Below are 15,918 nucleotides of genomic sequence, written 5' to 3'. Positions count from 1 at the left end.
AGAAGACACATCTGTTCTAGCTTCGAAAAAAAGGGGAGGAGCCGACGAGCTGGCACGTAATTTTTTATTGGTTTATAGGTTTAAAAGGTAGGCTATACACGTGCTTATGTCAATTCGCACGAGAACTGTTGTGCTCGTGACTGTTTGCTGAAACACACACAGATAGGCTCTAACTTATGACGTCAATAGTTAATTGGTGCATTCAATATCTCTGTTCTCGTAGAACGACAATGGATTATAATGTAGTGCTTCCAGAAGATTCTGAGGATGTTCCCAGGATATTGTTCACGAGTGTGACATGAATATAGAATTTTAAAAGAGCTTTTATAACAGTTAACACAATCTTAGGTCTAGAAATATTATCTTTTCTGTTTTTCTACTTTAGGTACGTGTAATATTCCTTCGGGCTCACGTTTCTATATAGAATATTCCTGTACATTTAAAGCAAATTAAATTAATGTGTACAAAATGATAATAATTTGAACAATATTATATTGGAAGTAACAATCGAATTAAAACGTGATAATAAAGTTGTGTTATGTAATGAGACTCCCTTGGTCTAATTGTGCTCTAATAGTCAACGTGCCGAACTGTAGGTGTACAGTCCAAGATGTGAACTGTTGAATTCTCTCCATATTTTCAACTGTGGACGCAATATAAAAGTAACAGCCTCAGCTGGACAAATCTGTTTTGGCGACTGATTTTGCTGACTGGGTGCCCTCCTTCTGATCTGTAGCTCAATATTTGGATTGGCTTTACTGGAACGGTAAGGCTTTTCGAGTTGTTTATTAAGTGCATACTTTAATGTGATACGAATCAAGTTGAAACTACCAGTGCCAATAAATCAACACCACGACACTCGACACTCAAAACGAGGTATAAAATTACTTAACAATAAAACGTCACTTCATGTTATTATCTGTCGTCAGATACGAGGCCAGATAATTAAACCTTTTGCTCATGTCTGTTGTTTATGAAAGAGATCTTTCGTCTAGCTCTTTGAAGCCCAGCATTTATATGAATCAGATATTTCTATCCGTTCTTGTCGTTATGAAAAGCTTCTGGACAATTCTTCATTAAAAATTACGAAAAAGATTTATATAAATAAAGCGAGAAATGTAATGCATTGTGAAGGTATACTTGAAAAAAACATGCTTTAGAAAGGTTGACTAAACATCGGATCCCTTCTAAGCTTGAGGGCTTATAATGTATAAATTCGGAGCTTAAATTAAAAGTCATTTAAACTTCTTATGGGTTCCATATGTTTAATTATTATCGCGTAATTAGTATATTTTCATTTGTTCGTTTGCTTTTGAATTTCGCGCAAAGCTGCACGAGGGCTGTCTGTGCTAGCCGTCCCTAATTTAGCAGTTTAAGACTAGAGGAAAGGCAGCTGGTCATCACTATCCACCGCCAACTCTTGGGCTACTCTTTTACCAACGAATAGTGGGATTGACCGTCACGTTACAACGCCCCCACGACTTAAAGGGTGAGCATGTTTGGTGCGACCGGGGTTCGAACCCACGACTCTCAGATTACCAGTCGAACGCCTTAAACCACCTGGCCATACGAGGGCCTGATTTCGTTTGTACAACGTTCATTGTTAGGAGCTGACAAAACGTTTTTTGTTTGTTTGAAGTTACACAAAGGGCTATCTGTGCTTTGCCCACTACGGATATCGAAACCCTGTTACTAGGGCTGGACATACTGTTATCCCATTAGGGGATACCGAAATAAGAACTTAATAATTAAAACTGAAATATTAATTGTATTATTATTTGATTAATTTTTCGTACGTCATACGCTATTAGGGAACGTATGATAAATAAATCCATGTGATATTATGCAGAAAAAATTAAAACAGTGATTAAAAAGCCTATTTCGTGGCATGTATCTCATCTGTAATTCTAGGGTCACTCCACCATATATTGTAATTCCTATAGAATGTCCCCGTGAAGATTTTTTTTCTTACCTTTACTATGTCGTGTGTCAAAGAATACCGGAACATCCAGTCGAGTTGCATTTGATCATTCTCCAGTATATCCTAGAAATTGGAAAAAAAGACATGCATTATTTAGTAGGAGCGAAAAAAACCAATCCGGGTAATGGAAGATAAATGAACAACTATACAGAGAAAATATTTATGAGACTTGTAAGTTTACATTTACGTCTTTAGGAGGGAAGAAAGTGAAGACTAACCGCATCAAAGTTGATGCTCAACAACCATAACATCCGACGAAAACAAAATTCACTGTAACTAAATAAAAAATGAAAACAAAATGAAAATGTAGTTTAATTATGAGTTGGTGAACAGAGCAGATAAGCGCTTTGAGTTTGTCCTAGCGTAGCCTAGAAACCTTATCCGAAAAAGAGACCCAGAGAATTTATTTGAAGATGTAATAAGTATGATAAAAACTGAGTGGGTTTGATGCTTGTGGATGCTTCGATCACGTAATTAGAGTTTTAGCAACCGTGATAACACAACAGAAGTGAATAATTTATGTATAAGGAATAGATTAGTTTTGGTGTAGGTTTTTTTTTTTTTTTTTACCTGGCTGATCTTACGTATCAGTCTTTACTTCTTTGTCCATAAATTACGGTACATTTAGGTTCTGGAACTATCTTAGGTTGTCCTGCTAACCTGTGTAAAACTGCAGAGTAGAGTTATTAAAGTTAATACTGCAGTACGTTGTATTGGGTGTGTGAAGGTTACAGGAACAACAGCTTTCTTATTCTGTTTTCTTGTCCTAGCATGGCCAGGTTGGTTAAGGCGTTCGACTCGTAATCTGAGGGTCGAGGGTTCGCATCCCCGTCGCGCCAAACATGCTCGCCCTTTCAGCCGTGGGGGCGTTATAATGTGACGGTCAATCCCACTATTCGTTGGTAAAAGAGTGGCTCAAAAGTTGGCGGTGGGTGGTGGCGACTAACTGCCTTCCCTCTAGTCTTACATTGCTAAATTAGGAACGGCTAGCGCAGATAGCCCTCGTGTAGCTTCGCGCGAAATTAAAAAACAAACGAACAAACGAAAATATACTAATTACTCGATAATAATTAAATATATGGAACCCATAAGAATACTTTATACCAAGGTCAGTATGTATGCAAAGGTGTATTTAAGACCAAGAGTTTATGGAGTTTCATTTCTAATTATAAGCAAGTACGTTTTATGACGATTGTTACTGGGTATTAGCAACTGAACAATATTTGAGTATGAAGCATTTAGTGCCATCTATTGGTTATTCTACGAATACAACACCAACAACAAACATATTCCGACAATAATAATAACACAAAATCTATTTTTAAGCGTTTTCTCCATCAATACATATACAAAATTATAGTAATAATCATCAGTGATTTCACAAAAATTGATGAAATATGAACACAGATAACCGACAATAGAGTCGGTGTTTCGTATTATTACAAACCTACGCAATAGGTTATCCACGTTCCTCCAGCAAGGGGATCGAATTTCGGATTTTTAGGTTTTAAATCTGAAGGTTCACCGCTGACCTCTTGAGGGGCATACAATAAATATATATTTTAATATAGAACATAAGAAACATTTTAAAATTCAACTATGATCAAGAACTAAAGTGAATAAATAAAAACAAAAAAGTTGAAATACAATAGCATCAAGACACGATTTATTATCTGAAAAGTTTGTTTTCTTAATATATAAGATTCTTACTACGTATTGTATCTAACAATAGCACAGTGGGACGAATCTTCATTAAAAGTGGATAAATATGGTAAAGTATTTATTAAACGGTATTAATAGCTTAATATGTTGTATCCGATAATGATTCGACTTGAAGGGAAACTACACTGTTGTTAACTAAAACGTTTCCTATGTACCTGTAAACTTCCTCTCGGACAGTACTCAGTAATCAAAAACGGCAAAGTAGAATCCACGCATGCGCCGATGAATCTTGCAATATGGTCATGCTGTAGGCTTTTAATCTGAAAATAACACAGAGAAAAAGCAAATACATCAGTCATATTCTATTGCTGTTGTTGAGCAATAATTAGGTACTTTTAATGAATTATCATTTTCCGTTTCATAATTAAATAAAAGTAGGGTTACCGAACTAATGGATACAATATTAAACATAAGCACTGGTAGACTATAAATTTGCATTCGTTCTTTTAGTTTATTATATAAGAAGTTATTTAAAAAAGTAAACAAAACGAAACTAAAAAGTAGCATTAAACTAGTTCGTTTTCAAGGTTCACATTTAAATAATGAATAAGCCCTCTAGCGGTCAATAATGCATAAGCCCTCTAGCGGCCCCTCGTATTCAAGAAATAAAATAGCAGCGCAATATGTTAGTAGCATTAAAAAAGATATTTGATCGTCTTTCAGTGTAAATTAAAAACAAAAGTTTAATTAATTTTACAGAGTCACGTGTACCAATTACTGTACCCGAAATGCTCTAATAAAATAACAAAATTTCGAAAAACAAATAATAATAGAGATGTTTACATGAACGAAATAATGACAGTTCTTTAAACACAAAAAAGACATTTCATAAAACTGAGCAAATACATATCTTAAAATCAAATGTTAAAGACATTTCTTAAAATTAAATTAATACATTTCTAAATGACCAATCAATCATTTCCTTTGTATTCTGTTTAAAAGTAAATACGAAAACCCTATTTCTATTGTTATGAGTCCACAAACATATTGTTGAGCCACCAGGGAGCAGCTAATCAATCAGAGAAAATCCATCCGAAACATTTCATTTTATTACATCAATAACGTTTCATGATAAATTTATTGATTACCAAAATTTAGGGACTCCAAAAATCAAAGGAGCCAGCGCCACCTTTATTCCGAACCAATAGATCAGTTGCGTTCATGTGCAGAAGGAAAAACAGATAAACATTCAACTCGAAACTGAACACTTAGTAACTAGCCAAACATCGATAACAGCAAGTGTACCGAACTGATGGGTCGCTGTGTTATAATATATATGTTTTAGTTTTCCCGTGTTTTGTGATATTGGATAATTGTACTTAGAAGGACAGTATATCGAATTAGTTACATTATTTATTAAATTAGTATTTTTACTTTTGATTTCAGTTGTTAGTTTCCTTTGATCAATGGGCCCGGCATGGCTAAGCGTGTTAAGGCGTTCGACTCGTAATCCGTGGGTCACGGGTTCGAATTCCCGTCGCGCCAAACATGCTCGCTCTTTCAGCCGTGGAGGTGTTATAATGTGACGGTAACTCCCACTATTCGTTGGTAAAAAAAATACCCAATAGTTGGCGGTGAGTGGTGATGACTAGCTGTCTCCCTCTAGTCTTACACTGCTAAATTAGGGAAGGCTAGCGCAGATAGTCCTCGTGTAGCTTTGCGCGAAGTTCAAAAGAAACCAAACAAATCTTCTTGTAATTTTTCGGCTTCGTTTTCGAAATCCTGTTCGTATTCTCCACTGAGAAGATAACAGAACCAAACGGGGCATACATAGGATGGGAAAGTTTCCTGATGCATTTTCTTTTGTTGTTGTTGTTGTTTTCGAATACGGACCCCATGTAGGGATAATAAAAAGCCTGATTGCTAGACTACCCCGTATTTGAAGTTTATTGTTCTGAGGCAAAACAGGTGAAATAAAGATAGAATGTAACACTTTTACATTTTACCAGCAAAATAAGAATTGGACAACTCTAAAAACGAGTAATAAGAAATGTGTAGGTCTTGCGTGAACGACAATAATGCCAAAATAACACTGCACAAGTTTTTTTATACATTAGTACATAACATTGCACAACAAGTTTTTAAAAAGTTTTGCTTCCTGAAAAGTTTTTGCTGATTGTGACAGGTACCTGGTGGGTATGCAAAAATATAGTTTGGTTTTGCTTCATCACGTAGGAACTCTGAGAAATAAACACTTAACTGTTTACCGGAAATAACGTATTTAATTGCGTTTATGTTTCTAATACGTTATTAAGTTCAACATACTTAAAAGTGTTTTGTTCCTGACTTTCTTTTGTATTCAATGTCCGGTGCATCACGTTGCAGTGTCCAACAGTAGTCAGCAAGCATTGACGGATTCCAGTTGCCCTGATATCGTTTTTCCATTGTACCAATGTCCTGGTAAAACTAAAGATTTCAATAAAACGGTACGTGATGGGCAAATTTGGATGCAATTTTCGTGATCAGCAGCCAAAAATCTATAAGAAGCACCCAACAGCGTTACAGAAGCAAATACTTTGTTGTGCAGTGTAATGAACCAATGAATACTAGTCGTTGTAAGATTTTGTTTTAGAATATTAAACATTCGTAGTTAGAACAATATACTAAATAGCCTGTATTATTTATTATAAATTAACATTTATTTTTATTCTGTGTAGGTAACTTGTTGTTATTCTTGCACAAGAAGCTATCTGCGCTCTACCAACAGCAGAGAATCAAACCCAGAATGTTAGTGATTTTAAATTCGTAAACTTCCCATTGACCCCATGATTATGACACGGCGGGTAAAACTTGTTTATTTTCATAACGTTATAGCTTTAGAGTTAAAATTTACTTAAATACATGAAACTCATTAAAATCTCTTATTTATCTTTTATAAGTAACATTTCTATTGCTAAAATATTAATTTCGATAAGTATTAACGTGATGTTCAAATGCAATCTACAAATGGCGCTAAGTAATAAAAAGTTTTTTTTTTTTTTTTTTTAAATTTAGGAGGAAACATTCGAAGTTAAACTTACATTTTTAATTTCCAACAGAAAAGGTCTGTTAATTTCAATCTTGGCTTTGTTCACTGGTTTAATTGCAACCAAGTTTGACTAGAAATAGAAAATATATAAACAAACCTTTTAAAATATTAGGATATGATAAATTTAAATATCCAAAGAAATATCTTACGATTTCAAAAGTTGTAATTGCTTTGTGATACAAACGATAAAAACCCAACAAAACTCGATGTTTACTATCTGCTTTTAACCTAATAAAATACAGAAAATCGTCTGCTTCCGGTCCTTGTTATAAACTCTTCGTCATTTAAAAAATAAATAAATTAGGCCTAGGGTTTGTATTTCAAAAAACAAAAATTTTAACTAAAAGAGGAAGACGAACCTCTCGAAGATTGATATCAGTGCTTTAATATTCGAAACAAACAAATAAAGATTAACTTACCTTGTAATAGGAAGTTTTAGTGAAAATTTGTCTGTTTTGATCACCTAATGTTAAAGTTCCACGAGACAACGAGTCCTGAAAGATTTTGAAAACGTGTAAATAAGAAAAATACTTTGAAACTTTTCAACAACAAACATATATCTGGCTAACGCCCTCTATGTTTGTAAACAGGAAAGTCAGAATTACTGGACAGAAGTTTAACGATATAGAACGTAAAAAAACAACAAAAAACAAGTTTGATAACATATCAATATCTGTAAAAATTCAATATTATAAGTAATAAAGACGTAACTGTTAAAAGGTGAAATTTGGCAATCTTGTCTCTTCCTGTTTTACGACAAAATAGAAGTAATGTCAGTAGGTTTTGGCAAAATGTTTTTACTAATTCATTGCGAGAAAAATAATAATAAATTAGTAATAAAAATGACTTGAGAAATCTGCTTCGTAAGTGGTACTTACTTTTGATTTAAAATCAGCTAAGTATAATAATACAGGTACGTAAATATTTCTTGTCAAACGTTTATATTTTATCTTTTGTCTGAATAAATTGATGTAAAACTAAATTCAACTTCTGGAGAACAAATGGCCAATCTTGTTTTCAGTAGTTACTTACGGATCCACTGAATCTTGTGAAACTTAATTTGGAACCAAAATGACGTTTGAAAGGCGAACTCATGTCCACTTCTTCATATTTAATCCGCCAGCTCATTGAAGAAATCTCAGCTTCAAACTTATAGTGTCTAATCAACAGGAAATAGAAAAAAATAATAAATTGAAGCCTAATAACTGAACACTTGTTACGTCAGTATTTGTTTACCAACTTATCGACAAAATCTGGGTTTCCAAAGCTTCTAGTGTCTGATTAAAACCGAGCAAGAAAAATATATAAATTGAAGCCTGATTAATAAAGACTTGTCACTGGATAAAGTCTCCCAGTAGCTCAACTTTGAATACGAAGACTTATGACATTAAAGATTCGAGTTTCAATACGTTTACTGGTCACAAAAGAAATAGCAAATTTAATAGATATTTTTGCTTAGTAACAACCCAAAACAAAAAGGAAAAAAATTCTGAAATTTGATTATCAAAAATTGCTATAACATCTTCGAGCTCAAAGACAAATGAAAATCAGTTTCGATACAAAGTGGGCCAGCATGGACACGTGGGTTAAGGCGTTCGACTCGTAATCCGAGGGTCGCGAGTTTGAATCCCCGTCGCATCAAACATGCTCGCCTTTTAAGCCGTGGGGGCGTTATAATGTTAGGTCAATCCCACTATTCGTTGGTAAAAGAGTAGCCTAAGAGTTGGCGGTGGGTAGTGAAGAGCAACTGTCTTCCCTCTAGTCTTACACTACTATATTAGGTATAGCTAGGTGGTAAGGAAACTCGACTCGTAATCCGAGGGTTGCGGGTTCGAATCCGTACCGTACCAAACGTGATTGCCCTTTAAGCCGTGGAGGCGTTATAATGTTACGGTCAATCCCACTATTTGTTGGTAAAAGAGTAGTCCAAGAGTTGGCGTTGGGTGGTGACGACGAGCTGCCTTTCCCTCTAGTCTTACACTGCTAAATTAGGGACGGTTAACGCAGATAGCTCTCATGTAGCTTTGCGCGAAATTTAACAACAACCAAATATTTTATGTGTGTGTTTTCTTACAGCAAAGCCACATGGGACTAGCTGGTGAGTTCATCGACGGGAATCGAACCCCTGAATTTAGCGTTGCAAATCCGTAGACTTACCACTGTACAAGCTTGGGACCCAAATATATAATGAAATATTTACTGTTCATGAACGAAAACTGATTCATTATCTTACCTATAGATAAAGGCAGAAATTATGGAAAGTAAAATCAAGAGAACGGCAAGCACTGCGGTAAAAATGGCGAAATGAGGCGTTTCTGAAATGGAGAAAAAAAACAAAAATAAATTAGTACACGCACAACGAAAGAAACACGAGGAAACATAGCACGTTTTTCTTTCTGCCATCTTTTAGGATTGGCAGTAAAACATGCTTTGTTGCTCAATATAATGTGTATCTGTGTATATATATATATATCTTATCTGATGGAGTACAAAATTAAATCGTGGTGGACTCAATCCCGTGGTTCTATTCACGCTACGAATACTTTAACCGCGTTTCAGTTCTTATGTTGTTACAGTAACTTTTTATGAGTACATAGATTTAACGGACCAATAACTATTACTTGTATCATTATAAAGTAAACTTATTCGTATATAACTTTAAGGGGCAAAAAGAGTTAAAAAAAGTTTTAACAATTATTCTAAAAGAGAGCCAGTTAAAAATCCCCGAAAAGTTACTCTTGAAAACCTACCTGGGCAAAGTGATCCATCAAAACCACACGAAGGTGTGTCTGGTGGCGGTCCCTGGCGGCCACCTGACCAATGAATTCTTTTTCCGTTAATATCCACAAAGTTCTTGCTAGAACCGTAATACATAGCAACAACCTACAAAAGTGAAAAATAATTTAGTATTTCATTAATTAACAAACAATTGTGGCAACTAATTAAATGATATTTTAATTAGCATAAGTCTAATAATGAAACTGCAAAGGTTAGAACAAGTGAAGTGCATGAAATACAAAATATATATAAATTAATAAACCTCACTGTAACACGTTAACCCTTTTTCAGTATGGTTTGTTTGTTTGTTTGATTTTTGGAATTTCGCACAAAGCTACTCGAGGGCTATCTGTGCTAGCCGTCCCTAATTTAGTAGTGTAAGACTAGAGGGAAGGCAGCTAGTCATCACCACCCACCGCCAACTCTTGGGCTACTCTTTTACCAACAAATAGTTGGATTGACCGTAACATTATAACGCCCCCACGGCTGAAAGGACGATCATGTTTGGTGCGATGGGGATTTGAACCCGAGACCCTCAGATTACGAGTCGAACGCTTTAACCCACCTGGCCATGCCGGGTCAACTCTTGCAAACTAATCAGTTACACTATGTAACAAAATGTTTACTTTTTCTTGTTCCTGGACAGAAAGTGTTATTTCCCAATTGTTTATGCCTAAAGTAAATGGAAAAGACCTATTTTTCTCTACAAACTTTGCTTTTGTTGACCTGGGAGTGTATAACGAAAACATGATGGGAGACTATATTTGGGATCTGATACGTGAAAGTGATTTACATTAGAGTCGCAAATCTCGAAAAACTACTCACTTCTAAACGTGTTTGTATAACTTTAGTATAAATACATGTAAATCTTGATTCATATGTTGTTTTATTCAGACCTTATGAAAATGAAAATGTGCAGAATTGCCAGTTTTTACATATAAAATAGGTTAATTTATAAATTTCATTATCCAGGTCACAAAAGCAAAGTTTGAAGGGAATAATGGTCATTTTCTGTACTTTTACAACATAAACAATTAAGAAATAACACATACTATCCAGGAACAAAATTTGTGTTACATAGTGTTACTTATTTATGTTGAACAAATTGTTTTGAATTTCGCGCAAAGTTATTATCTGCGCTAGCCGTTTGTCAAGACTAGTCTCAGTTATCACCACCCACCGCCAACTCTGGTCGTTTACCAACGAAGAAACCGAATTATACAACGGCTGGGGGGGAAAATGAAATAACAATATTAAACTTCAGGAGTAGCTATGGTCATAATAGAAATAATAACATATTTCCTTAAAATACATTAAGGGTAAGCAAAATGTTAGGATGAAAGTAAAACGTTTGAAGGGTGCCATAAGAATGTTAGTATCTAATAATTATGGGATGGCTGGGTTATTAAATTACATTCTTCTTAAAGAGTTTACTAATGAATATAATATTTAATTAGTATTTCTCATCATGATGGAAACAAAATTAGTAATTCTGAACTTGTTAATAAAAATTGTAAACTTTCAAAAATAATAAAGTTCTTGGACTATACCGAGCCCTTTTCTAAATAGGTCTGGCATGGCCGAGCACGTAAGGCGTGCGACTCGTAATTCGCGGGTTCGCGCCCGCGTCGCGCGAAACATGCTCGCCCTCCCAGCCGTGGGGGCGTTATAATGTGCGGTCAATACCACTATTCGTTGGTACAAGAGTAGCCCAAGAGTTGGCGGTGGGTGGTGATGACTAGCTGCCTTCCCTCTAGTCTTACACTGCTAAATTAGGGACGGCTAGCACAGATAGCCCTCGAGTAGCTTTGTGCAAAATTCCAAAGACAACAACAACTGGACTATATAATTTGAAGGACATTAAGGATGAAATACGTCAGCTTCTTGCTACTACGATTTGTAACACTCTGAATAGCAGGCAGGTGTCACAAGATCGGAAGTTGGTTAATATTAGTCCTCTTTCCACGGAAGTGATAAAAATTATACCAGTAATTATTGACCACAACACTGGAAGTTGGCTAATATTCGTCCTCTTTCCAAAGGAAGTGATAAAATTATACCGGTAATTATAAACCGTAAGATCGGAAGTTGGCTAATATTCGTCCTCTTTCCAAAGGAAGTGATAAAATTATACCAGTAATTATAAACCGTAAGATCGGAAGTTATAATATTCGTCCTCTTCCAAAGTGATAAAATTATACCAGTAATTATAAACCGTAAGATCGGAAGTTGGCTAATATTCGTCCTCTTTCCAAAGGAAGTGATAAAATTATACCAGTAATTATAAACCGTAAGATCGGAAGTTGGTTAATATTCGTCCTCTTTCCAAAGGAAGTGATAAAATTATACCAGTAATTATAAACCGTAAGATCGGAAGTTGGCTAATATTAGTCCTGTTTCCAAAGGAAGTGATAAAAATTGCCTTAGTAATTGTAGGCCTACTATTCTCACATCAGTTGTTGAAAAAAAATTTTAAATTTCATAAAGGATACTTTACAAATATTAAAATTTTGTTGGAAAATCAGCATGGTATTTTTTTGAATGAATCTTACCTTATTAATTTTTGAAATTCTTTGAAGAGGCTGCTTCTTCGGTTAGTAAGGATTAATGTGTAGATTTGGTGAATTAACGTTTTAGAAAGTATTTGACAAGGTGCCACATAGTTGTGGGAGATATATTATCTCATTGGGCAGAAAACTGGCTAGATGGAAGAAAGTTGTTATAAATGGACCTGAGCCAAAATAGATTAGTGTTACAAGTGAGGTACCTCAAGACTCGGTGTTAGTACATAGATTAGTGTTACAAGTGAGGTACCTCAAAACTCGGTGTTAGTACATAGATTAGTGTTACAAGTGAGGTACCTCAAGACTCGGTGTTAGTACATAGATTAGTGTTACAAGTGAGGTACCTCAAGACTCGGTGTTAGTACATAGATTAGTGTTACAAGTGAGGTACCTCAAGACTCGGTGTTAGCACCTCTGCTTTTTTTTTACCTCACATCAATTACACAGATGAAGGAATATTTAAAATTATATCAGTTTGTTGGTGCTATTAAAGCTATGGTTATTAGTTGCTGTAAGGAGAGAGATGGTACTGCTTTGGATGCTGCTTGATGTTAGAAGAAGAATGCTTCTTAACAAAAGGATTTGGGTTACTTAGTCGGTTCGGCTAATAAACAGCAGATGAGTTTTAATCATAATAAATGCAAGTGTTGCATAAGAAAAATATCTTGATGTCCTAGTTGATCAGTTTAACAACCCATCCAAGCAGTGTTCTGCTGCTAGTGGTTGTAAAAATAGCATTTTCGGTTATTTGTGCTGAATATTTAATACAAGTCTTAAAAAGATTATAATTCGTTGATTTGATGACTTCGTTCAGCTGTTGTCTTCTAACTCTAGAAAGGACATTAAACTGTTGGAAAGGGTACAGAGGAAGGATATTAGGATGATACTTGAGATAAATAAAGAGTTCTGAAATTGCTTTCATTTTGGACAAATTAGGGTTAGAGAAGAGTATTTGATTGGTTTAAGGTGTTTATGATAGTGGATGGTTTGAGTGCGTTATCTTTCTTCCATTTTTAATGGCGGAATGATAAGACACAAATATAGATTTTAACACGATAAGAATTACCTTCATATATTTGTCTAACAAGGTGTTTAGCCTTTGGACTGGGTCATCTTCATATATTTGTCTAACAAAGTGTTTAGCCTTTGGAATAGATTACATTCATATATTTGTCTAACAAGGTGTTTAGCCTTTGGAATGGGTCATCTTCATATATTTGTCTAACAAAGTGTTTAGCCTTTGGAATAGATTACCTTCATATATTTGTCCAACAAGGTGTTTAGCTTTTGGAATAGATTACCTTCATATATTTGTCTAACAAAGTGTTTAGCCTTTGGAATAGATTACCTTCATATATTTGTCCAACAAGATGTTTAGCCTTTGGAATAGATTACCTTAATATATTTGTCTAACAAGGTGTTTAGCCTTTGGAATGGGCCATTTTCATATATTTGTCTAACAAAGTGTTTAGCCTTTGGAATAGATTACCTTCATATATTTGTCCAACAAGGTATTTAGCCTTTGGAATAGATTACCTTCATATATTTGTCTAACAAGGTGTTTAACCTTTGGAATAGATTACCTTAATATATTTGTCTAACAAGGTGTTTAGCCTTTGGAATGGGTCATCTTCATATATTTGTCTAACAAGGTGTTTAACCTTTGGAATAGATTACCTTAATATATTTGTCTAACAAGGTGTTTAGCCTTTGGAATAGATTACCTTCATATATTTGTCCAACAAGGTGTTTAGCCTTTGGAATAGATTACCTTCATATATTTGTCTAACAAGGTGTTTAGCCTTTGGAATAGATTACATTCATATATTTGTCTAACAAGGTGTTTAGCCTTTGGAATGGGTCATCTTCATATATTTGTCTAACAAAGTGTTTAGCCTTTGGAATAGATTACCTTCATATATTTGTCCAACAAGGTGTTTAGCCTTTGGAATAGATTACCTTCATATATTTGTCTAACAAAGTGTTTAGCCTTTGGAATAGATTACCTTCATATATTTGTCCAACAAGGTGTTTAGCCTTTGGAATAGATTACCTTAATATATTTGTCTAACAAGGTGTTTAGCCTTTGGAATGGGTCATCTTCATATATTTGTCTAACAAAGTGTTTAGCCTTTGGAATAGATTACCTTCATATATTTGTCCAACAAGGTGTTTAGCTTTTGGAATAGATTACCTTCATATATTTGTCTAACAAAGTGTTTAGCCTTTGGAATAGATTACCTTCATATATTTGTCTAACAAGGTGTTTAGCCTTTGGAATAGATTACATTCATATATTTGTCTAACAAGGTGTTTAGCCTTTGGAATGGGTCATCTTCATATATTTGTCTAACAAAGTGTTTAGCCTTTGGAATAGATTACCTTCATATATTTGTCCAACAAGGTGTTTAGCCTTTGGAATAGATTACCTTCATATATTTGTCTAACAAAGTGTTTAGCCTTTGGAATAGATTACCTTCATATATTTGTCCAACAAGGTGTTTAGCCTTTGGAATAGATTACCTTCATATATTTGTCTAACAAAGTGTTTAGCCTTTGGAATAGATTACCTTCATATATTTGTCCAACAAGGTGTTTAGCCTTTGGAATAGATTACCTTCATATATTTGTCTAACAAGGTGTTTAACCTTTGGAATAGATTACCTTAATATATTTGTCTAACAAGGTGTTTAGCCTTTGGAATAGATTACCTTCATATATTTGTCCAACAAGGTGTTTAACCTTTGGAATAGATTACCTTCATATATTTGTCTAACAAGGTGTTTAACCTTTGGAATAGATTACCTTAATATATTTGTCTAACAAGGTGTTTAGCCTTTGGAATGGGTCATCTTCATATATTTGTCTAACAAAGTGTTTAGCCTTTGGAATAGATTACCTTCATATATTTGTCTAACAAGGTGTTTAGCCTTTGGAATAGATTACCATCATATATTTGTCTAACAAGGTGTTTAGCCTTTGGAATAGATTACCTTCAAATGTGGTAATGGATGAAACAACTTGAAGGAAGTTTAATGGAAAAACTTTATTAATATTTATAATTTAACTGATAAATCTTTCCAGCTTCGAGTGTTTTATTTTTATTTTAGAGTTGAGTATAGTGAATGGGACGACCTAGGCGGACCAACAGGTTATAATTAAACTATATATATTTATAGATGGCACAACGACACTTATCCTTAGTGCAAAGTACAGATATTTATCCTCAGTAGAAATAATAGCGATGCCTGTCCAAGTTACCAATGATACAGATCCACACTACATAGAAATATTATCATTTCCAAACACGACAGAGATACTGATCCTCAGAGCAATTGTGGTGATTCTAACCTTCAAAACTTATTTGAGGAACTTATATTCCTAGTAACGCCAATAATAATGTAATTTTTATTAATATTATTAATATTATACTAACAAAAAGTAAGTTTCAATAGCACCGCAAATAAATCTTGCTAATCGTTAGTAAAACTTGTACTCTAGGGTGCAAGAGACTTACCTCAAACATTCCTGTGTCTGGGTTCATATCCATTAGAGCATAGTCTACATTTCTATCTCCATTGCTGTTAATACTGACTTTACCGGTTATCCCTGAAGATGTCAGAAAAGGGAAAACATAACAAGTGCACCACGCTACCTTCTCTTATGTTTTCAACCACATAAAAATGAATTTACATATAAAAATCACACAATATCTAATGATTCAGAAATTCTTCAGTTGAAACTGTATGTTGAAGGTTGACTTATTGAATAACGTATGGTAGATTTGGAGATTAATTCCTTGGTACTAGTACCTTGGTTTTGGCACTAGCCCCCTTATGATGGGG

General features: G+C 34.5%; 1 pseudogene across 1 annotated transcript in view; it reads right to left on the bottom strand.

Moving 5' to 3' along the window:
• Positions 1-15,918, bottom strand: part of LOC143222401 (atrial natriuretic peptide receptor 1-like) — a 139,751-nt pseudogene that overhangs the window by 61,428 nt on the left and 62,405 nt on the right. The window contains exons 5-12 of the transcript XR_013012228.1: positions 15,591-15,682; positions 9,482-9,614; positions 8,965-9,046; positions 7,764-7,890; positions 7,151-7,225; positions 6,724-6,801; positions 3,859-3,963; positions 1,973-2,044 (exon numbers count right to left, since the gene is read on the bottom strand). The product of XR_013012228.1 is annotated as an atrial natriuretic peptide receptor 1-like (transcript). The remainder of the gene's footprint in view (positions 1-1,972; positions 2,045-3,858; positions 3,964-6,723; positions 6,802-7,150; positions 7,226-7,763; positions 7,891-8,964; positions 9,047-9,481; positions 9,615-15,590; positions 15,683-15,918) is intronic.

The sequence above is a fragment of the Tachypleus tridentatus genome, chromosome 8 (assembly GCF_004210375.1).
Source record: "Tachypleus tridentatus isolate NWPU-2018 chromosome 8, ASM421037v1, whole genome shotgun sequence".
Taxonomy (NCBI): Eukaryota; Metazoa; Arthropoda; class Merostomata; order Xiphosura; family Limulidae; genus Tachypleus; species Tachypleus tridentatus.
The sequence above is the reverse complement of the archived record's forward strand: the minus strand, read 5'-3'. Positions and strand labels throughout refer to the sequence as shown.